This window comes from Telopea speciosissima, chromosome 2 (genome assembly GCF_018873765.1).
Source record: "Telopea speciosissima isolate NSW1024214 ecotype Mountain lineage chromosome 2, Tspe_v1, whole genome shotgun sequence".
Classification (NCBI taxonomy): Eukaryota; Viridiplantae; Streptophyta; class Magnoliopsida; order Proteales; family Proteaceae; genus Telopea; species Telopea speciosissima.
This window is the reverse complement of record NC_057917.1, coordinates 49,725,134-49,744,956: the sequence shown is the minus strand read 5'-3', so window position 1 is coordinate 49,744,956 and position 19,823 is coordinate 49,725,134. Positions and strand designations below refer to the sequence as shown.

Here is a 19,823-nt window from a genome sequence, read left to right as displayed (position 1 = left end):
CCGAATTATGATCTAGCTATCATGGGTTCAGGGGAAAATAAAACAATTAATTATGTAGACTACGAGATTGGAGAGGAGGACTTTGAAGTGTTGCCGAAATCGTAACGGGGAAGCCATATGTTTGTTAAGTATTGGCCCCAGACGAACGAACGGCCAAAAACAAACATTCAGCCCCAGACAAATGCAGGACGAAGTTATGAGATAGGGAATAAATACTCTTTTCGTATAACCAAGGCCAAGTTAATATTTGATCAGTTGTTGAAAGATAAGCAAATCAGATTATCTGAAGGGCATGCACTAGGTCCCTTCTGTAGATGAAATTAAAGAAAATAAATATTGCAAATGAAATAATTCATATATGCACCAGACTAACAATTGTGTTGTTTTGTGAGTGGCTTTATAGAAGGCAATTAATGACGGGCGATTGAATTTCCTTGATAAAGAGAAGAGAGTTATGTTAGTAGATGAACACCCGTTTCCATCAGTTAAAATGGTTAAATCTGTTGCAGCCAAAGAGATTTGAGCCAGTTGTTACTCTTAAGCATCTCTAGGATTTGTCAGAAGGAAAGAAATCGGCCACAAAGGCTGAAACAAATTAACCAGGAACAGAAATTCCATTGGGGAGTTTGTGTCAATTGTAAAAGGCTTTAGGATGATCGGGAGTCACGAAACAAGAAGGGTGACAAATTAGGACCCAGCCAGGGGTAAGAAAGGTCACGACCAGATCAAAGGTCTCCCGTTAGGCCTTTGATGACCCTGGATGACCGTCAGAAGAAAGAAGTTGGAGAACAACATGATTTTTCATGTCCTGGCCAAAGACTACAACAACCAACATAAACTAGAAGTTTTCGATCTTGATTCCCAATCAAGGAGCGTTTAGAAAGACCGAGTCCATCGATCAGAGACCTTTGGCATGAACTTCAGTTCGATCATATCGACTTAAATCAGTCATATCAGTTCCAGCAGGAAGTACACTCAGAGAACGTTACAAAAACCGACGACGCATGGTCCGTCCTAGGATCAAAGAAGAAAGAGGAGGGTGTTGCAAAGTTGCATGTCATCCCAAGTTTCGTTTTGAAGCAGGTTTTATTCGACCATGATCAAAACCCAAAAAAGGTGGCAGAGGCAACATACCCCTACACTTCGGGAAAATAAAACCAAGCTGAAAGGAAAGTTCAGAGCCAAGGTGTTCAGAACCACACTCAAGAAAGGATTCATAAATTGCCAATTGAACAAAAGAAGATGGCCAAGAAGGCCGAATCCGACGAAAAAAAAATAGGGTTAGTACTACTAAAAGCAAAGCGCAGAGTTTTGAGGTGGAACAGAAGGTAACTGTGGAAGTTTCGATCAATATGGTCTACATTTTACTCAGTGTTTTCCAATCAACACCAGGACAGGAATTGAGTTAGATGAAGGAATAGAAGAAGAGACCGGTGGACCGAAAATCATGGGACTAGAAGTTGAAGAGCAGATTACTAAAAGAAGACTGAGCCACAACTTGGAAAAGTTTGCTCACAAGTTAAGCAACAAGCATAAGATAGAGTCGATCGGGATGATGCCGAGAGAAAGAGGGAAACAAGGGTGACTTTTGAGAAACTAACAAAAGAAATGATCGACTCAGCATCTAAAGCCATTATACATTCATTCTCAGATGGATGGGGGAAGCTTGTTTCAAGAGTTTTGGTAGACAATGGTACGAGCGTTAACTCTTTCCCAGCTTGAATGTTAAAGTGGCTAAATAGAAATGAGAGTGATTTGGTAATGGCAAATGTATATGTAAAAGGTCAAAAAGATAAAAATACAATTTACAACTTAACATAACATTCCAGTAAACAAGAGACTAAAGTAACCCTTGTGAGGATCCGTTCTCGTCGCGCTGTAGCATGGGGGCTCTAGGTGCTCCTCGATGGAGAGAAGGGGTCTCTTGTTGTCTATAATCGAGAGATGGGGGTCATGCAATCATATTGAATGGAGTCGCCACCTAGTATTAGGGCCTAGGACCCAATTGGTGTAGCCTTGTGAATGGCTACATGATTTTGTATGGTCTAGTCAGAGATTCGGGGTAAGTGGTCAGGTTACGAGAGTGGGAAGGTATTAGGCACCCACCTCGTCCGGGTAAACTAGTCTTTCTTCTAGATGCTTATTTTCAAATATTCTCCCTTTATGAATGTCCTATACCAACATACATGGCTAAATAATGATGAACGTACAAACTGCTTAAATAAAACTAAACTACATTATAAATACTATGTACACTACACATGAATACTTAAGTGTCCACATTGCGCCAAAATCAAAGGTTAATGATAGAAAGATATATTTGTACGGTAAACCAATGCGATTATGAAAAATGCAAGACGGATGATGTCCTCTGGCTCAGGTGGAGACAAATGACTGATTTTGTCCTCTGTCGGATAGAGTAATGACTTACGGAAATCGTATTAGGGTTATTTCGATAGAATAATGATGTCGCGAGGTTTTGGGAGCTGGACACTCAATCCCCAGACGAAAACGGCTATGCCATAAGGAAATTTTGAGGATTGGGTAAAAAAGAATCGAAGAAGTCAGGTTCAGATAACCCGAACTTCGGACAAGGAACAAGGTTTGAAAGCTCAAAAATGTGTTGGGGAAGGCTCTAAAACAACGTAAACAGAACTCTGAGAAGGCGAAAAGTCAAAAAAAGGGGATTTGGGAGCACCCCTCCCTGAAAAACTAGGATGTTGCAAATGGGGGGGGGGGGGGAAGACCCTCTATTTATAGGAAAAAATGCCTCTACGGCGTTGCCGGGGCGTGTCAGGCCTTGTGCAATGCGGCACAACAACACTGCGCTAGACCTACGGTGCTGCTAGTCTACACGGTGCTATGTGCATGGCGCTGCAGGCTTGCACAGCGCTCGCTAGCTTGCGGTGCTGCAGGCTTATATGACACTCCTATTCTCTTCCCGCTCCTCATTAACCTCCGCATCTTGGCCATCGACGGGATCATCAATCCGGATTGTCGGGGATTGCGGGATTGCGACACCAAAATCTCAGTAGCTGGGGTAGGCTAGGCAGCAGCCAAGGCCTCATCCCTTTCCTTCTGGAGCTGGTTGGCAGTCGGCTTGTACCCTAGAGTGTCACCCTCCTGCACCACATATTAAGCATCGACATCAATATTTGTTCCATATACTAACTTTGCAGGCAACGACAAACAAGAAACTTACTAGCTGGAGAATCCACTCACTCTGAGAGGCAACAAGCTCCATCAGGCTGGCGACCATCCCCAATAGGTCATCATCCCTATAACCCGGGACCTACACCACAAATCGATGGTTAGATGACAAAGCAGAAGAAAGGAAAAATGGAAAAAATAAAGCTACTTATGAAGTTGTAGCCACACGGATAACCGGCCACGGACAAGGTGGGTCGAGGAATGGGAATCTCCTTCCCATGATAGACAAACGACCACCCCGCCATTAGAAAGAAGACATCCGGCACCTTGTGTGAACACGAAGGTCCCAATCTAGACCCAGTCTCACTAGCTTGAGGGCGTGTCATCGTAGGAGTGAACTCAAAAGAGATGGCCTCACGAGTCGAGGTACCACCTGCAGCCACATCAGTCGCCTCCCCAGCCTCGTAAGGCTCAACACCAGTAGGGGCTTGACCACACACAGAGAGCAAAACAGTAATCAAGATATGAGTTGGGAACTAAAGGAACATAAAGCAAAAGATGCAAGACTTACCCGCAGACCAGAAGGAGTGAGAGCACACATGAGCTCCTTCGCCCTGTACCCGTGGTAACGTCCCTACGAGTTCATCTCGACAAATGGCCGTGTGTCAACACCCTTCATGAACCGGTTCATCTCCTTCTTTGAGAGTCTCTCTGTCTCAAGCATGAAGCGAGGTGGCAACATGGGAATGCAAGGCCTCTCGACACCTAGAAATTGCTGTTAAGCCCTATCGCCTAGGTACCAAGCATATCCAGAAGGCCCGACAGAAACCATGCACTGAGGCACAAGTCTGCAAGTAGCCTCTAGAAGAGCCTACACGCCCAACTCAAGAGACTCAAAAGGCTGCCACCCAACCTGTCAAAACAAACACACCAAAGTCAAAATCAAGTAAAAGACAAGTAAAGACTAGAAAGCAAAATACAGATTCTGCAATATCGAGCCAACCACATCCCTACCCTCGAAAAGTAAGTATTATCCCGAGATCTCAACCTGGGAGCCTGTACCCCTAAGTGATCATAACACTAGCACTGCAATCAAGACAAAGAACATCAGTACAAATACAAATCAAGATAGAGAAAATACAAGAAAAATATAAGGGAGAGGAATAACAGATTAACTCTGGTATGAACCAAGTGCTGCCGACACACTAGGTGCATCGCAAGGCCAAGGAATCCAATGTCCTTAGCATATGGGCATAGCCTACCCCGGCCTAGTCGAAGGCTTTCACCTTTGACAAATACTTGAGTTACCACATAATGGAGATGTGGATCCTCATGCCACTGGTGCTAAACAAGGTGTTCCCCAAGAGATAGAGGAGGAAACACCTCGCCAGCTGATCGATCGTGTCGTGGCTAGAGGAGTCAGTCACTGTCTTTCCCTCTCACTCGTGATGGAACCACTACACCGCCACGTTCAAATCAGGGGGAAGAGATCCGAGTTGCCTCTTTAGCTCCTCCTCCGAGTACTCCCACGCACTAGGCGTCACCGCCTCGCCATCAAATGAGAGGCCAGTATACAAGAAGTAGTAGAGGGGTGTGATTGTCATCTCACCCATAGACAAGTGGAACATGTGAGTAGTGGGCCACCACCTCTAAGCCAAGGCTTGAGCCAAAGAAGTAGCAAAAGACCTAGTCTGAAGGAGAGCCAAGTCCACAAAGCCAGCAGCTGTGATCCACCAATAAACAGCACCACATAGTTAGCTATACCAACTAAGAACGATCGTACGCTACCCATACTTATGATAGGTCACGGGATCCTGCAGTAAAACAAAGCAGACTTCAAACTCAAATCCCTAGTGGAATTCAACCCACGGTCAGTCACAAAGCATGAACCCAATCAAAATGGAAGCCTTCCATGAATATACGACCAACAACGGGGATTCAACTATAGCCATACAATATTGGGTATTACTAAAACCCCAATTGATCCCCAATGAATCCCGACAAGGAAAGCTTTATGCAAATGCAAAGAACCACATATAATTGATAGGATTACAACAGGCCGACACATGGAAATAATTCATGACAAGCCAAGCATGAATCTAAAAGCAATGAATAATATGAGTAAGTCCAGGTAACAACGCCTATTCATAGAACAAAATTCAAAGGAAATTGAAAGTTTACCCTGGGTGGCATCCACGCTTTGCTACAAATGTGTGTGGGCATATCCTTAAGGAGGCACCCCTCATACCATGGAGTCCTCAAAGTCTCCTCGCAATCGCTCAACACGTCCTTATCTGGATTGATCTCTGGGCGATGGGCAAAGACATGCCCTTTTCACAACATGATGCCTTGATGCCTTGACCGCTTGGGAATCGGGAAATCCCCAGGGAGCATGGGTCTCTTACCCTTGTCTTGCCAGAAATAGCCAAGAATGAGAAGAGAAAGAACAAGCAAGAGAACTCACACGAATAGGCTTCTCTCACAAATGCACTCGGATAGAAGTAGAGAGGAGGACAGGACGATCGATCCACACTCAAGAATGGAGGATTTGGTGCACAATAGGTCTCACACGGCTTAAAAATGTGTAAAAACCCTATTGGAACCCTTAGAGCTTGAAAATGGAAAGAAGAGAAATGAATTTGGAAAGAGACCTTTCGTATTCATAACAGCAAACTTTCTACAGAATCGACATCTAACAGGGTCACCTTCGACATCGACGTATTGTTGAGTCGAACACATCAATGTTGGCACAGACTCTCACTGTCGAAGAAGCCATTCTTACTGTCGAACTACGCACTTTGCCGCCAAATTTCAAATTTGCACAAATGTATCCATCCCTATGATGACTTGGCACCCCTAGCTCACCAATGCTCACTCATAATCAAGCAAGATTCCCAATCTTCAATCATGCCTGCACAATCGACGATTGCTAACTTGGGATCTCACACAGCATATCTTGCACGCCCCTTCAATGGAAAAATTCCCAGTCTGCCCTCACCATGGCCAGAGCTGTATAGCTACTTATGGCAAAATTATAAAACTACCCTTGTACCTCGCCCTATCAATGGCGATTTACTCCCCAGAGTGCCTGTAATATTGGCGATCATCACATGCACCATGCCTTATCAACGACAATATTTCCTAGTACCCTCATACCATGGTAGATATTGTTTACAACCCTGACAGAAGAGCCCATACTACCGGCCAGTCTCGTCACCCCAGCCAGCACATCCCATACTATTGGCCGCCTGAGCACTACTACAAGTTCAACCGATGGAGCCATCAGTGCAAGTACGTCTCTATCTCTCGCACCTCCAGTATCCCTGAGTAAGGCACTGGTGAGTTTTCGCTTAATCTGACAAAGCAAAGTGTTCGTAAAATCACTTCTTTGACCTACAACTGTTGCACAGTTTCAGTCAAAGAGGGGCATTTTGTAGACACCTCATTTTGTCTTTTCCCCCGGAGGTTTTCCGTAACGATGATGAGCATCCTCCAAGACCTAGAACCGGTGTATCTGTGGATGTAGCCTCAGTATGCACTACCTAAATTCATCTATCGGTTGTTGATTCCCCTTGCCAAAGCCCAAACCTGAGCCTCCAAGCCCTCCAAGATCCCCTGGAAAGGCTAGCCCTGACCCAGACCCCTTGGAATAAGCCTGGCCTAGCACAAAACTTGGCCCAAACAGCCCATTCCTTCCCTATCGACACCAAAACCTAGGTCGACACTCAAAGGCTTCGAGTCGACATCGAGCCTACCTACCATCTACATCAAGCCATTTCATTTGTCTGTCTAACAATGCATTCCTACTATCTACCCTACTTTGACATTTAGAAAATAAAATTTAACCTTCAAACACCAACCCTCAATGTCGAGTGTTGTTCATCGACAGGCACTCGATGTCGATTGAACCCCTCTTCAATCTCGACTCGACCCCAGTTCATTGTCGAATCTATGCAAATCCGATAAGCTAAAACTTGTCATTTTTTACTCCGATCTTGATTCCTTTCACGACCAAGCAAGAACTTGGCAACTTGGATTTCAATCTTGGCTCTCTTAGGCCCCAAGAAACATCTCCTAAGAAAACTGACTACTTGCCTACCCCCCATTGGCCATAACCTTGACTTACACCCACCGTCCTTACTCGAATTTGGGAGTGCACACACCCCTTTACATCTATAAATACACCCCTCTCACATTGAGGAGGGTTACTTGATGATTCTTTGGTCCATAGTGCATTTAGATAGCCCTTACATGAATACTTAGCCCCTATTCAAGAGGTTTGAGTCCTTAGCCTTTGGCCCTTCACGTGGCCTTAGCCTATTGCCTCTCTCACCTCTTGAGTGCCATAACCCCACTTGGAAAATTCAAGATCAAAGCCCCAAGGCATCCATCCGGTGATCTCGGCTCTTAGACAAATTAGTAATGGTTACAAAGAGACAAAAGAAGCCACAACAAGCAGCGATACTTACTCAACGTACAAATCTCTTGAGTTACAAAAGGGAAACCTCTACATCTTCGATTTTTATCTTCTTATAACTAGGTAAGAGATCTTTTTTCTTTATATTTTGATCAAGATTTTGTTCTTGCCGCTCAATTTATTTATCATCTCCGAAGAAGTGTGATCCCATTTCTCTAGATGGTGATCACACCTCTCCTTCCTCTTTTCCTCTCTTTGTTTTCCTTCTCCCTTTTATGTTAAGAACTCCTTGCATATGCATGCATGTATCCTCTCATGATCCCTATCCCCCGTAGTCTAAGACTCCCCCATGCAAACATCTATAGTGGTCTCTTCACATGCCATGCATACATTTTCATGTTTTACCTTTGATTCGCATACCCTTCCATGCATATATATATAATTATCAACTTTTATTTCACATGATCACCATTATCTTCTTTAGCTTAGAGTCATCTATGTTTAGGTTGTCTAGGTTTTTAAGTCCATTATTTTTACATTCTTGTATACTAGTCCTTGCCTTGCAGCCGAACCTTCGGGTATGTGCTTCTTATCCAACTTTTTACTTTAATTTCTTTAAAATTTTTGTACTTTATATTCTCCCCAAAGCATGTTATGACCTTACCCAATTGTGCTTAGCAATAGAAAAACCGGCAAGTCTAGGCAGACTAGGGTGCCTAATACCTTCCCCAGAGGTAACTTGACCCGTACCTAGACCAACAGGCCATTTGTCCTCAAAAGGACATTGCATGAGAGTTATTATATTTATATTTTTCGGTCCTAGACCCTCCTCTAGGTGATGACTCCAAACATCCAATCCACCTCTTTCTTCTCTCCTAAAGAGGTGATGAGGTGGACACGTGGCGACCCTCCGCCATTTATCGTTTGCCCTCACAATGGGTGACATTTGGAGACAATGGAAAAGGGAAGATTATAGGTGTTGGCAACATTGAAATTGGAGGTACCACTATCACGAATGTTTGCTTAGTTGATAAATTAGGATACAACTTGCTTACTGTGAGTCAACTATGTAGTGTGAGATAGGAGGTAAATTTTGATATAACACTTTGTATCTATGGATTTAGTAGGGTTTTCATGCTCTTTGTCATGACCACTAAATCATCCATATAAAATTATCAAAATACCCTTAAAGAGAAAAACATGATAATAAGTTGTTATTAATCCTGGAAATGTTCCAAGGCGCCCGAATGATGGATTATTTCATCATACCAAATTTGGTATGAAAATGAACTCATTTGCCCTTCCATTAAGGGAAGATTTTAATTTTGACAAGTGAGACCCACACTTGAGACAGTCCATGCTAACCACTACTATCCCCTATTTTCATACCAAAACATAGTATGCAAAATAAGGAGAAAAATGGCTTTTGAATCACTTAATTCGGGCATACAATCAAAACTTAAGCATTTGGACATTCCAAACTAACTCTGGATGGGCTAGGCCCAGCCCAGTATACTTTGGAACTAGTCCGATCAAAATAGAACTAACAAAAGAGGCACAAAATGGATAATCGACATCCAGACTAGAGGTCGACAGTCAAATGGCCCGAACCGACGTCGAGCTAACCTAGTGTCAACATCGATGAGCCATTTGATTTTGTCGAATAGAATCCTCTGAATATCTACATACAACTGACAATGAAAATTATTTCTTCTACAATTATGCCACTCCATTCAATGTTGAATGATATTCTTCAATACCACTTCAATGTCGTCTAACCTTGGATCGATGTCGGAAGAAGCTAAGAAAGTGGCAGATTTAAGGTTGTCAGTTTATGTTTGTGGAGTAACTTCATAGCCATTTTGAGTTATATTTCAATTGGATTTTTGAGAAGTTTATCACATAAGAAAGGTAAATATTTAAATTAGCTTTCATATTCAATTTGAATCGTATCATTATAATATCGGATTTGGAAGTTATGACTTGATCTTCAAGGCTAGCGCGTGTGATGCAAAGAAAAGCTGTGTCTATTATGTAGCTTCAATATCTATTTTGTTGTACTTCCATCGAGATTTAGCTCAAAGTCAAAACATGAAAATTGTAGCCCTTCAAGCCCTCTATATGTAGGAAAATGAATTGAGCTAAACAAAGGTCGGATGAAGAAATTATGACCATTTTCGTGAAGGTACGCAGCAACCAATGTCGATGTCGAGCTGATGTCAACCGACACTATGTCGATATCGACTCAGGGAATGTTAATGTCGAATAGAGCCATTTTAATGTCGGTTTCTACGAATACGAAGTGTATCTAACCTTCCATATTTTATGGATTTTGCTATCATGCATGGGAACCTCTTTGGAAGCTATGAACTTGTTTATGTACACTCTTAGGCCCCAAGAAACACATCTTTGGTAACAATACACTTGGTTGAACCTCTTTGGCCAAGTTTGTTAGAAAAACCTACACCATTGATGCAAAACCACTTGAAAAATTATCCATGGATGATTTGGATCCAAGTAATGATCCATGGACTTGTTTAAGAGTATGTACACTCCACTAAATCTATAAATACACTGTCTCCCACGTTGAGGGAGATCCTTCTCTAGTTTTTGTACAACTATGCTTTGAACTTAGAAGGAGCTAGAGAGAGAAAGTTGTGCAACCCTAACACTTGGGTGACTATTGTCAATGAATTTGGGCATTCTTATTGAGTCAAGGGCGACCTCCAATCTCTCATCTTTGAAGTTCTTCAATTAAGTAAGATCTCCTTCTCCTCTTCTATTTGTTTAATTTATATCTTCTTTGTCTTTTTTATTTTTGTGTTTTCTAACAGAGGGTGTGTGATCCTACCTCCTTAGGTAGTGGTTACACACTCCATCTGTTATTGTTTTAATTCTCATTTTACTTGTAGATTTTAGGTCTTTCAATTATGAACGACGATTTTACTCTTCTCTTAGTAGGATAAGCTTTCTTATTTTTGTTTAGACCTATATTTTCTCCTTATTTTTTCATGATGATTCTATAATAATGATCATCATCAATGCTTTATTTTGATGCATTATGATCACCTTGTGGAGGAATCTTCATTCTCCTTTAGAATAGGTTTTCTTCTTTTTTTTCATATATTCCATGCTATGATAGTTTATGTTGCCTTAGGTGGTGTTTTGTGCTCATATCTCACTTCTCTCTCTTTTAGTTTTATGATAATCTCCATATTGATTGATAACTTCTGATGATGTGATATAATGTATATGGTGATCTTATGGATTTATTCTCTATGTAATCTCCTAGTATGTTTTCTTTATACTTCATGCATCTATGTATTTTTTCAGTTCTTATCTTGCATATTTTTCTATGATTTTAGCTCATACTTTCTATGTACCATTGATTTATATGTGGCTAACATGTCCATATTTGGTTTCTTTATTATCTTCATGATGATTTGCATACTTATTGATTCTCCCAATCTTATGATGTGATCATCAACTATGGATAGTTGTTTTCATCTTCATATTTGGTGTCATCAGAGCCTCTTGCATACATGCATGTATTTTAGGCCTTATCTTTAACTTTCATCTATGTTTTCTCTTGTTTAGATCTAGGTTCTTTTTGCATCTCTTCAATATGTCAATAGCATGTTCTCATGTTTTCATGTATCATATGCAATCTCAAGGTTTCCCTTGATTTACCATTCATTCAAGTATCCTAAATTAGAGCTTGCATATTTAGGATTAGTTTCCCCATGCATTATTCATTCTTACTTTGTAAATTATTTATTTACATTATGTATACTAATCATGAAGCCAAACATTTCAAGTAAGTTTTCCTATTCTCTCCCTTTATTTTACTTTCATGTATACTAATCTCTACAATGCAGCTAAGCTTCCAGGTATGTTTCTTTACCTTTCCTTATATTTTATTCACTTTTCTTGTGCTTTATTTCTTACCAAAAGCATGTCTAGACAAGTAATAGGAACACCAGCTTGATCGGGCGGACTGGGGTACCTAATACATTCCCTGGATCGTAACATGACCCGTACCTAGACCAATGGATCAATCAGTCCCCAATGGGCATCACATGAGAGTCAACTTTACATTATGGGTTCTAGACCTTCCTCTAAGTGGCAACTCCAAACATTCAATTCACCTCTCTCTTCTCCCTAAAGAGGGATGGGGTGGAGGACATATGGCGATCTCCCGCCATGTCATTGTCCTCACACATGATATTGTCCACTTTGGCCCATAGGGCTAATGGTTTTAAAAGACCTCATACTATGGTAGGGTGCTTGAGGTTATCAGTTGTTCATGAGCTTTTCCCTTAGGCGATGTCGGATTAAAGTTTGCACTCCCATAATGATCTCCCAAACCCCCTGGTACTTTGCCATTTCTTGATAGGGATGCCTCAACGATCTCCCAGACTGGTCAGTACTATGTCATCTCCTGGGTGTTAGAAACTAACCTTAAGTGCTAGAGATAAGTTGAATTGTCTTAAGCTAATTTTCTTTTCATAGTTACATTGGAGATTAATTAGGAAGTCAACATTAATTAATGAACCATTCAACCGAATAAATGACTTAGTTCCAAATTGAAAAGTATATCCATTGAAAACCATTTTCGAAACAAAACAATGTTCCTCCTAAAAGTGGGAACGTAAAACCAATTTCTCAAAACCAAAATAGTTTTATCAAAACGTAAATAGAAATCTCCAACGGCCTCAGCTCAGGTACCCATTCTGAGATGAACTTTGTCCTTACTCAGTTTTCTTGTGAGCCTGACCCTCTACAACATATTGTAAATATAGGTGATAGAAACTAAAGTCCACCAATGATGTGTTAGATGGTTCTTCTAACAAATTAGATCATGATATGTCACTAAAAGTTCATTCCATGGATTTTTTTTAACACGTGGCATATTATGAAGTTGGTTTGGAAGAGATGTAGTTCAGAACCAGCTCATAGAAGATTTTGGAACCGAGGATTAGAGCTCGTCATCCATAGCCCATAAAGCCTATGTCTGACACAAGCATCAAGACAGGACACAGACAATATCTATCATCCTAGGGAAACGGGGAACAGACCTCTATCATCACATCTCCTTTACATCCCATCTTAATGTATCAAGTCATGATATACTATGGTAGCATTTATTGAAGGTGTGCTTAAGGTAATCCAATGTCCACCGAAAGGGTTGATTATCTTCTAATAAGCCATTTCGCATTGAAGGATGCTTATGTAAGCCAGCCAATCTTTGGTCGGTAAGGCCTCGAAGCCCCATCATGTCACATCACAACACATCCTCCCGATTGTCTGTAAAGGTTAGATGAATACATCTGGTAAGACAAATTAAACTCAATCCCTCATCTTAAAACCAGTTGTGGACGTAATTCAACTACGGTCGGAGAACCCTGATTTGGTTCTACATTTCTTCTCAAACTTGTCTTTCCCTTTTGACTGGTTGCCTTAAAAACTGATTTAGGCATCGAAGGATTGCACCGAGGCTAGCCCAGGTTCACCTTTTGTGTCCTCTTTCTTTTGTGCAGATTGGCACATCTGATGGCCTGCGCCACCCCTTCAGTTTGCATCCGCATCAAATTAATAAGGGACAAAGGTTTTAGAAATACCTTATTTCTTCTTCTTCTTCTTCTTCAGAGATGACTAGGAAGCATGATAGTTACTCTTCCAATGTCTTTCCTTTTTGCAATAAAAGCAAGGTCCCTTTAGTTTTCTTGCTCTTCTGAATTTCTTGGATTCCACCTTAGGGGTCTTACCTTTGTTGGTGGTCTTCTTCTTCTTTTTGACCTTGGGCTTAAAGGAAAAAAGGTTTCTCTTCTGTTGTCAAGACCTTCACCTTCTGTTTATTTGATGCTGCCTCCACCTCTTACAACAAATTTCTAAGCTTAGGAAGTTTTACAGAGATTTTGTTCATATTGTAATTGACAACAAAAGACCCGTAGATATCCTGAGGGAGAGAGTAGAGCATAATATCAATCTTGTAATTCAGCTTGGAGGTTGTCCCTAGGGTTTCTGGTACCTGGAATAAATTCCTCATTTTCATGACATGGTCAATGACGGGAGCCCCTGAAGTCATCTTCGTACTGTGGAGAAGCATGACTAGCTGATGGTGGGCATGCCTATTTTGCTTACCACATAACTTTATCAGCTCCTCCATCATATCCTTTGTCAAGGCAAGATCTTTGACAGAATTAGCGATGTCTCAAAATAAGGAGTTTGATTTTAGAATTATTCTGTCGGAATAACTCATAGGCCACTTTCAAATTAGGTCCTCAGTTTTAGGGAATTCAGGTTTATCACAGACATCAGACTACGGTGAGGAGCAACTTAATGTTTCTTCTCCAGTCAACATAGTTTGCGTCAGTTAATAAGTGTTCTTTGATAAGGTTAGCGTAGTTGATTTCGATCAACATGATAGTAAATCCACAAGATATACAAGATAAAAAATTAACACGATCTAAAACCATTGAGAAGAAGGGGAAGATTCTATATTAATGGTCGCTCATAACTTAAGCTTCCCTCTAAACGTTGAGGTGTCCATTGGAACAAATCAACCCTTATGCACATGACTTAGTCTATCGGAGTTCATAACATACATGCTGGCTAAGTGGACTCTTCTATCCATCACGTAGACTTCTAATGAATTTAGGTCATCTGAGTGTCATGTCCATTCCTATCTGTTGATACACACTCAAGTCAAGTGTATATCCTTTGTCTCGAAGTGAATCACGGCATCGTGGGTTTAATGCCTACTATCACAATACATCTCTCATTGACCATATCCTATACCTATCGCATAGGAGATGAATGAAAACTATCCCATTAAATTACTAAAGCATTATCCTATGACATTTGTAAGAATATGTCAATGGGATCTCTACACCCTCCGACTAAGGGAGGCCATAGGAATCCCACCAGTTAGGGTTTCCCACATTACACTTTCTTTAATACGAGGGAAAATGGGAACACATACAATCATCACCATAAAATGATTATCCAATCATCCATCCATCACATGAAAAATAAAATGAACAAGTGCTTATGGGATTATATCTACAATCAACATGAGTTTGTTTCCAGTGCAAATTTACTTTGATTGTAAGATGGGTGGGAATAACATAGCCTCAATTGTCACTCCCACATGACATTAATAATGTGATAATGCAAATGCATTTAAAATTACATCCACCATAACTATTATAGAGAAATAATTTAAAACAACAAGGTCTTGACCACTTCAAGAAAGCAACCAACTCCTCCAATCTTTTCTCGATCATCATCGTCGAAAAGACTTTGATCCATTATCACGATCAAATAAAATAAAAAAGAAAAAATTACTTGGACACTCCCTAGACTATTGCCTATTTTCTTACTATCCCCCTCTTTTTCAAACAATTACTTGAACACTCGCTACATTTTACCATTTCTTTCAAGTAGGTCATGTCCGTAGTTTAGTGATGATGTCATTGGTTAAATTTTTTGTAATACCTAAACTACTCTTAAAGGGTACTGAAGTGATAGAATTACCCCCCTTCTTCTTCTTCTTCCTACAACCCCACCACCCCTACCCTTACTGCATTGCATCTGCAACACGATTGTTCAGTGCCAATAAGATATATGGGTCAAGCCCAAATTGAATCTCACCCTAAATGTTCCCCTTATATTATACCGAATCTGATTCCTCTGCAACTGATTTCTGAGCTCTAATGCCAGATTTGGGGGCAAATAAGCTTCACTTTTTAACATATAAACCGAATCCAACCTCACCTCTCCGTGTCCCAAAGAGAAGGCTTAAAGGGCTTGAGTTGCAATAAGCCTATTGAAGAAGTAGAGCTTGATTTCCAAGTATTCAAACCTCACATCAATCTTGGGATTTGGGTTGGAGAAGTTAGCGAGAAATATGAAATCACCGTTTACATAGTCTGGGGAATCTAAGTAAACACTATTGAGGGTCGCACTGGTAGTTTCGAGTAATGGGTACCTGGGTTTGTAGACGAGGTAGAAGATCAAGGTGAAAATTCCGGCAATGATGAGAAGAAGGCTGAAGATGAGACAAATGATAGCATAACACCAGACGAAGGGGTTAGTCCAGCGAGGCTTTCAGAGTAGGGTGGCGTTCCTTGGTTTGCTGACGGTGAAGTCTGTCATTGGAGACTGTTGATTCAAGTTCAAGGATTGCTTTGGTAAGACAATTTGGTTGTGAGGTGTGGGATTGTAGCGCTCTGAGGTTGTGGTGGTGGTGGAAGTAGTGCTGGAGTTTTTTAGGGAAGCATCTTGGGGTTTGGGGATTGGAGAGGGAGGGGTTTTGGTTTTCAGAGCAAACCCTTGAAAGCAAAGAAAAATGGAGGATTTGTGGAAAAAAAATCTGGTTACAGTAGCTTTGCCTGGAATGTCAGATTGATTGAGCCTCCACCTTGAAAGATCCAGTGAGAACACCAGATCTGATGAAGAAATTTCATTAAGGCTGAGACTGAAAAAATGAGGGATTCTGTTTAACTTCCATTTGATCCCTAGCAAAACTAAAATTTTAAGTCAAGTAATGGGGGTAGGGGTAGGGGTGGGTTGCAGGAAGAAGAAGAAGAAGAAGAAGAAGAAGAAGAAGAAGAAGAGGAAGGAGGAGGCTAAGTTGGTCATTTAACTTCATAAGTTTTAGTTGAATAACTCATAAGGGTAAAATGGACATTTCCATTTAAACACTAACAACAGACTAACACCGTCAGGTTTCAGGGGGTGTCAAGTAATTGTTTGAAAAGTTGGGGATAGTAAGAAAACGAGTAATAGTCTAGGGGGTGTCCAAGTAATTTTCTCAATGAAAAAGTTACTCTATTAATTGCAACCTCTTTAAATAAAAAACCTCAGGAAACCAACCCACCAATTAGACTGCCTGAGGAGAATTACAACTTTTATAAAGAGATAGAGGAAGGAGAGACAAATAAAGGAGAAAATTGCATTCATCACCTCATACATGCCATGCCATTTATATAATGCATCTCATGATCAAAATTTTAAATATCATAACCATAGTCATCACACTGTACATGTTCCTCACAATTAGATTCCCAAATATGTGAAAAGTAATAATTACAAAAACACATAGTCACATATTAACTCTTAGTATGACATATATTGACTTCTCATGTCAAAAAGCCATGTACATCCAATGCAAATCATAATTAGAACAAAGTCTAATTTAATACCTATATGAGCTTATGTACCTAAAAAACTTAAATATCAAGCCCATATCATTGAAAAAGAATGTGGGTGAAGAGAAGGGATCCCTTCACCATATTCTCCAAAAATCTTCTTCTTTCAAACAAGAAAACTCTATTTTTTTTGTTTAAACCATTACCGCCATAAAGGCAGCAATCAAGAAGGCAAAGGGGGGGGGGGGGAGCAGAGGGAGACCAAAGTTCCACAAAGGGCATAGACAACAGGCCACATAAGCCAAGGCAGGCGCAGCCATGGGCCATGCAAAACACGGGGAAGGTAGAGAGGGTAGGCGGGTAGCGGAGGTGCAGCCAGAGGGCATGTATGCATCTCTATCGCATGCACGGCCAATGGCAACGCATGCCAAGGCATGTACAGCCAATGGCCTTGCGATGATGCTTTGCTGACGTCCTCTCCATCTCATGAACACAATTTTTTTTAAGAATAAAAATCTAAAGGACCATGTACTGCATGGGAAAAAAAAACTATTGGAGGCTTTTCCATGCAGAAGCGAGACTCTAGTAACATTGAAAGGATCTCTTATACGATTCGGCGGAAAGGAAACAAATTGTTGCAATCGATGGGAGAAACCATTCAATCTCAAAATGAAACTAGGGTTTCAATTGTTATTTGAAAGTTTACAAGTGCAAAGCCTCCACATGATCTTAGCCACTGGTAGATAAGAGAAGGAAAGATCACGAAATATCTAGAGAAAGCAGAGCTGCGGTTTACTAAGTTGCGCATTGTTATTATGTCCTTCAGGATTTGACAACATATCTATATATAATGCAAAACACTGATACACAAGGTACTGATAATTTATTAAATTACTCTTGAGGTTTCCTATTAGGAATTAGAATCAAAATTCTTTTCCTAACAAGAGGACCATATGGATTTGCCCTTTTTCTAAAACTAAGGCCAAATTCAATCTATAGTTGTTCCTCTGGAATGGATATTCCAATGGTAACTTTGCATTGCTACATTTAGAGGGAAACAAATGGTATCAAATGGTATTTTAATGAATGAAAACTAATAAAAATATGACAATGCTACCTCCTTCTGAATAAAATGTAAAAACTTGAGGCTTGAGCTTAGGTTTCTACATGGCCAAAATGGATATGGACCTAAATTTGGAGCCTACGATGATTGATTCATTTTGTCCCAAGTTCCTAAAAACATCCTTATTTTGTTAACGAGTTTCCTCTATCCATTGTGTCTATCAGGGTGCCATCGAATGCATTGCATTAAAAAGGATAAATTCGAGAGTTCATAAATAGGATGAATGTTGACAATGACAACTTTAACCATGAAATCACATCACCGATGGACATGGGTGATGGAAGAGTTATTCTTATTTATATATCATGGGTGATGTAGAAACCCATATGGTCCTAGGGTGTGGTCTACATCAGCACTCCCATGTGTCTCTATCTCTCTCTATCTCTCTCCTCAAAATGAGAAGGCAGAGATGTCTTTTCATATGGGGAGGAGAGAAAGACTCATGGGAGTGCCTAGCGTAGGCCACACTCTCGGACTGAGTTCTATTTCCCTTATATGATTTTCATATATGGCATGAATTAAATTTCACCTTTGAGGGCAGCTGGAGTGTGCTAGTAGCCCTCCGAGGACATGGTTATGAGTTTTAGTTCCTCAATCCTCACCTACTCCTGAGGTAGAGAAATCATTTAACAGTTAATTACGTATTTTCCCTTTGGCTTAGTTCGACTGGAAACAGGGATTGAAATAGTGGTAATCTCTCTCTAGGAATGCTTAGGGTTTTATTCCTCCTCTGTGAGTGAGATTATGTTCCTACTATGTGAGTGATTAGTTTCTTCTCACTGGTCATCCTAACCTGTTTCTTCTTCCCTTTCTTCTCCTAGGAGAATCCAAAGCAGGGCATCTTATGGCTTCAGAGAGGGGTCGAGGCCTAGGTCACGGTCGCGGCCATCATCCCTCTCGAGCACTAGTCTTACCTCTACTAGTATCACCGAATTTGTACTTCTCTGAAGAGGATTTACTTGAGGTCGATGATGCCATAAAAAAAGAAGCAACAGCTATTTGGACTAATACTTTGGTTTCCCATACATTACCGGGGGAACCGTATAGGAAACAGGCGGTAACAGATGCCCTTCCATTAGCCTGGAACATGGGTTTTCCAATATAAATCTCCCCACTAGATGGAGATCGTTATATCTTCCATTTTGAGCACCCAACTAATATGAAAATGTCATAGATGAATCGCCCTGTTCGGTATTCGACAATCTTATCCTCCTTGAAAAATGGAGAGAGGAGAGAGATTGGGAGTTCATACACATTGATTTTTGGGTTCAGTTTCACTCGGTTCGTCCTAATCTTCTCTCTACGGAGTTTGGGTATCAATTGGAGGTCATTTTAGGCACTCCTCGGAAAGGTATGATTATTCAAGGGTTTCAATTTGGGTCTCGGGTTCAATACTTCCGCTGTAGAATCAATATAGATATTCATAAACCCTTAAGACAAAGTATCAATATCAAGAGAAGGAATGGGGTTCGTATGGAAATATTAATTAAGTGGTAGAAACTTACAATGTTCTATTATATATGTGGGTTAATTAGTCACGACAACCCTCGATGTCGGGAAGTGTTCAAAGAGTAAGACGTAAACACAATAGCTCTCAAAAAGCGTTTTAGCTCTAATCTCTGAGGTTCCATCCCAGATATCCGCCTGTGGGAGAACCCTAGTGTCATCTATTATGAACAATCAGACCATTTTCAGTGCAATCAATATCTGAACATAGCATCAGTGGAAACCCATGCAACTGAATCAAGGCATAGATCAGTTGCTGTGGATGGAGAAGAAGTTCTCCAACACCAAGGTAATAGCTCTGACACTACAGTCGTCCCTCTACCACATGTCTTTGGCACTATTAATCAGGCTCTGCATTCGTATAATACCTTTGTATTACATACCCCACCATATCCAAATATTCCCCCACTAACGAGCCCTACCATTCCCAACACAACATGCCAGCTGCCTCACCTATACACACGCAATGATA

General features: G+C 40.8%; 1 pseudogene; it reads right to left on the bottom strand.

Annotated features, from left to right (window-relative positions):
* Window positions 1–15,178: 15,178 nt before the first annotated feature.
* Window positions 15,179–18,934, bottom strand: LOC122650812 (annotated as a pseudogene).
* Between the last annotated feature and the right edge of the window lie 889 nt (window positions 18,935–19,823).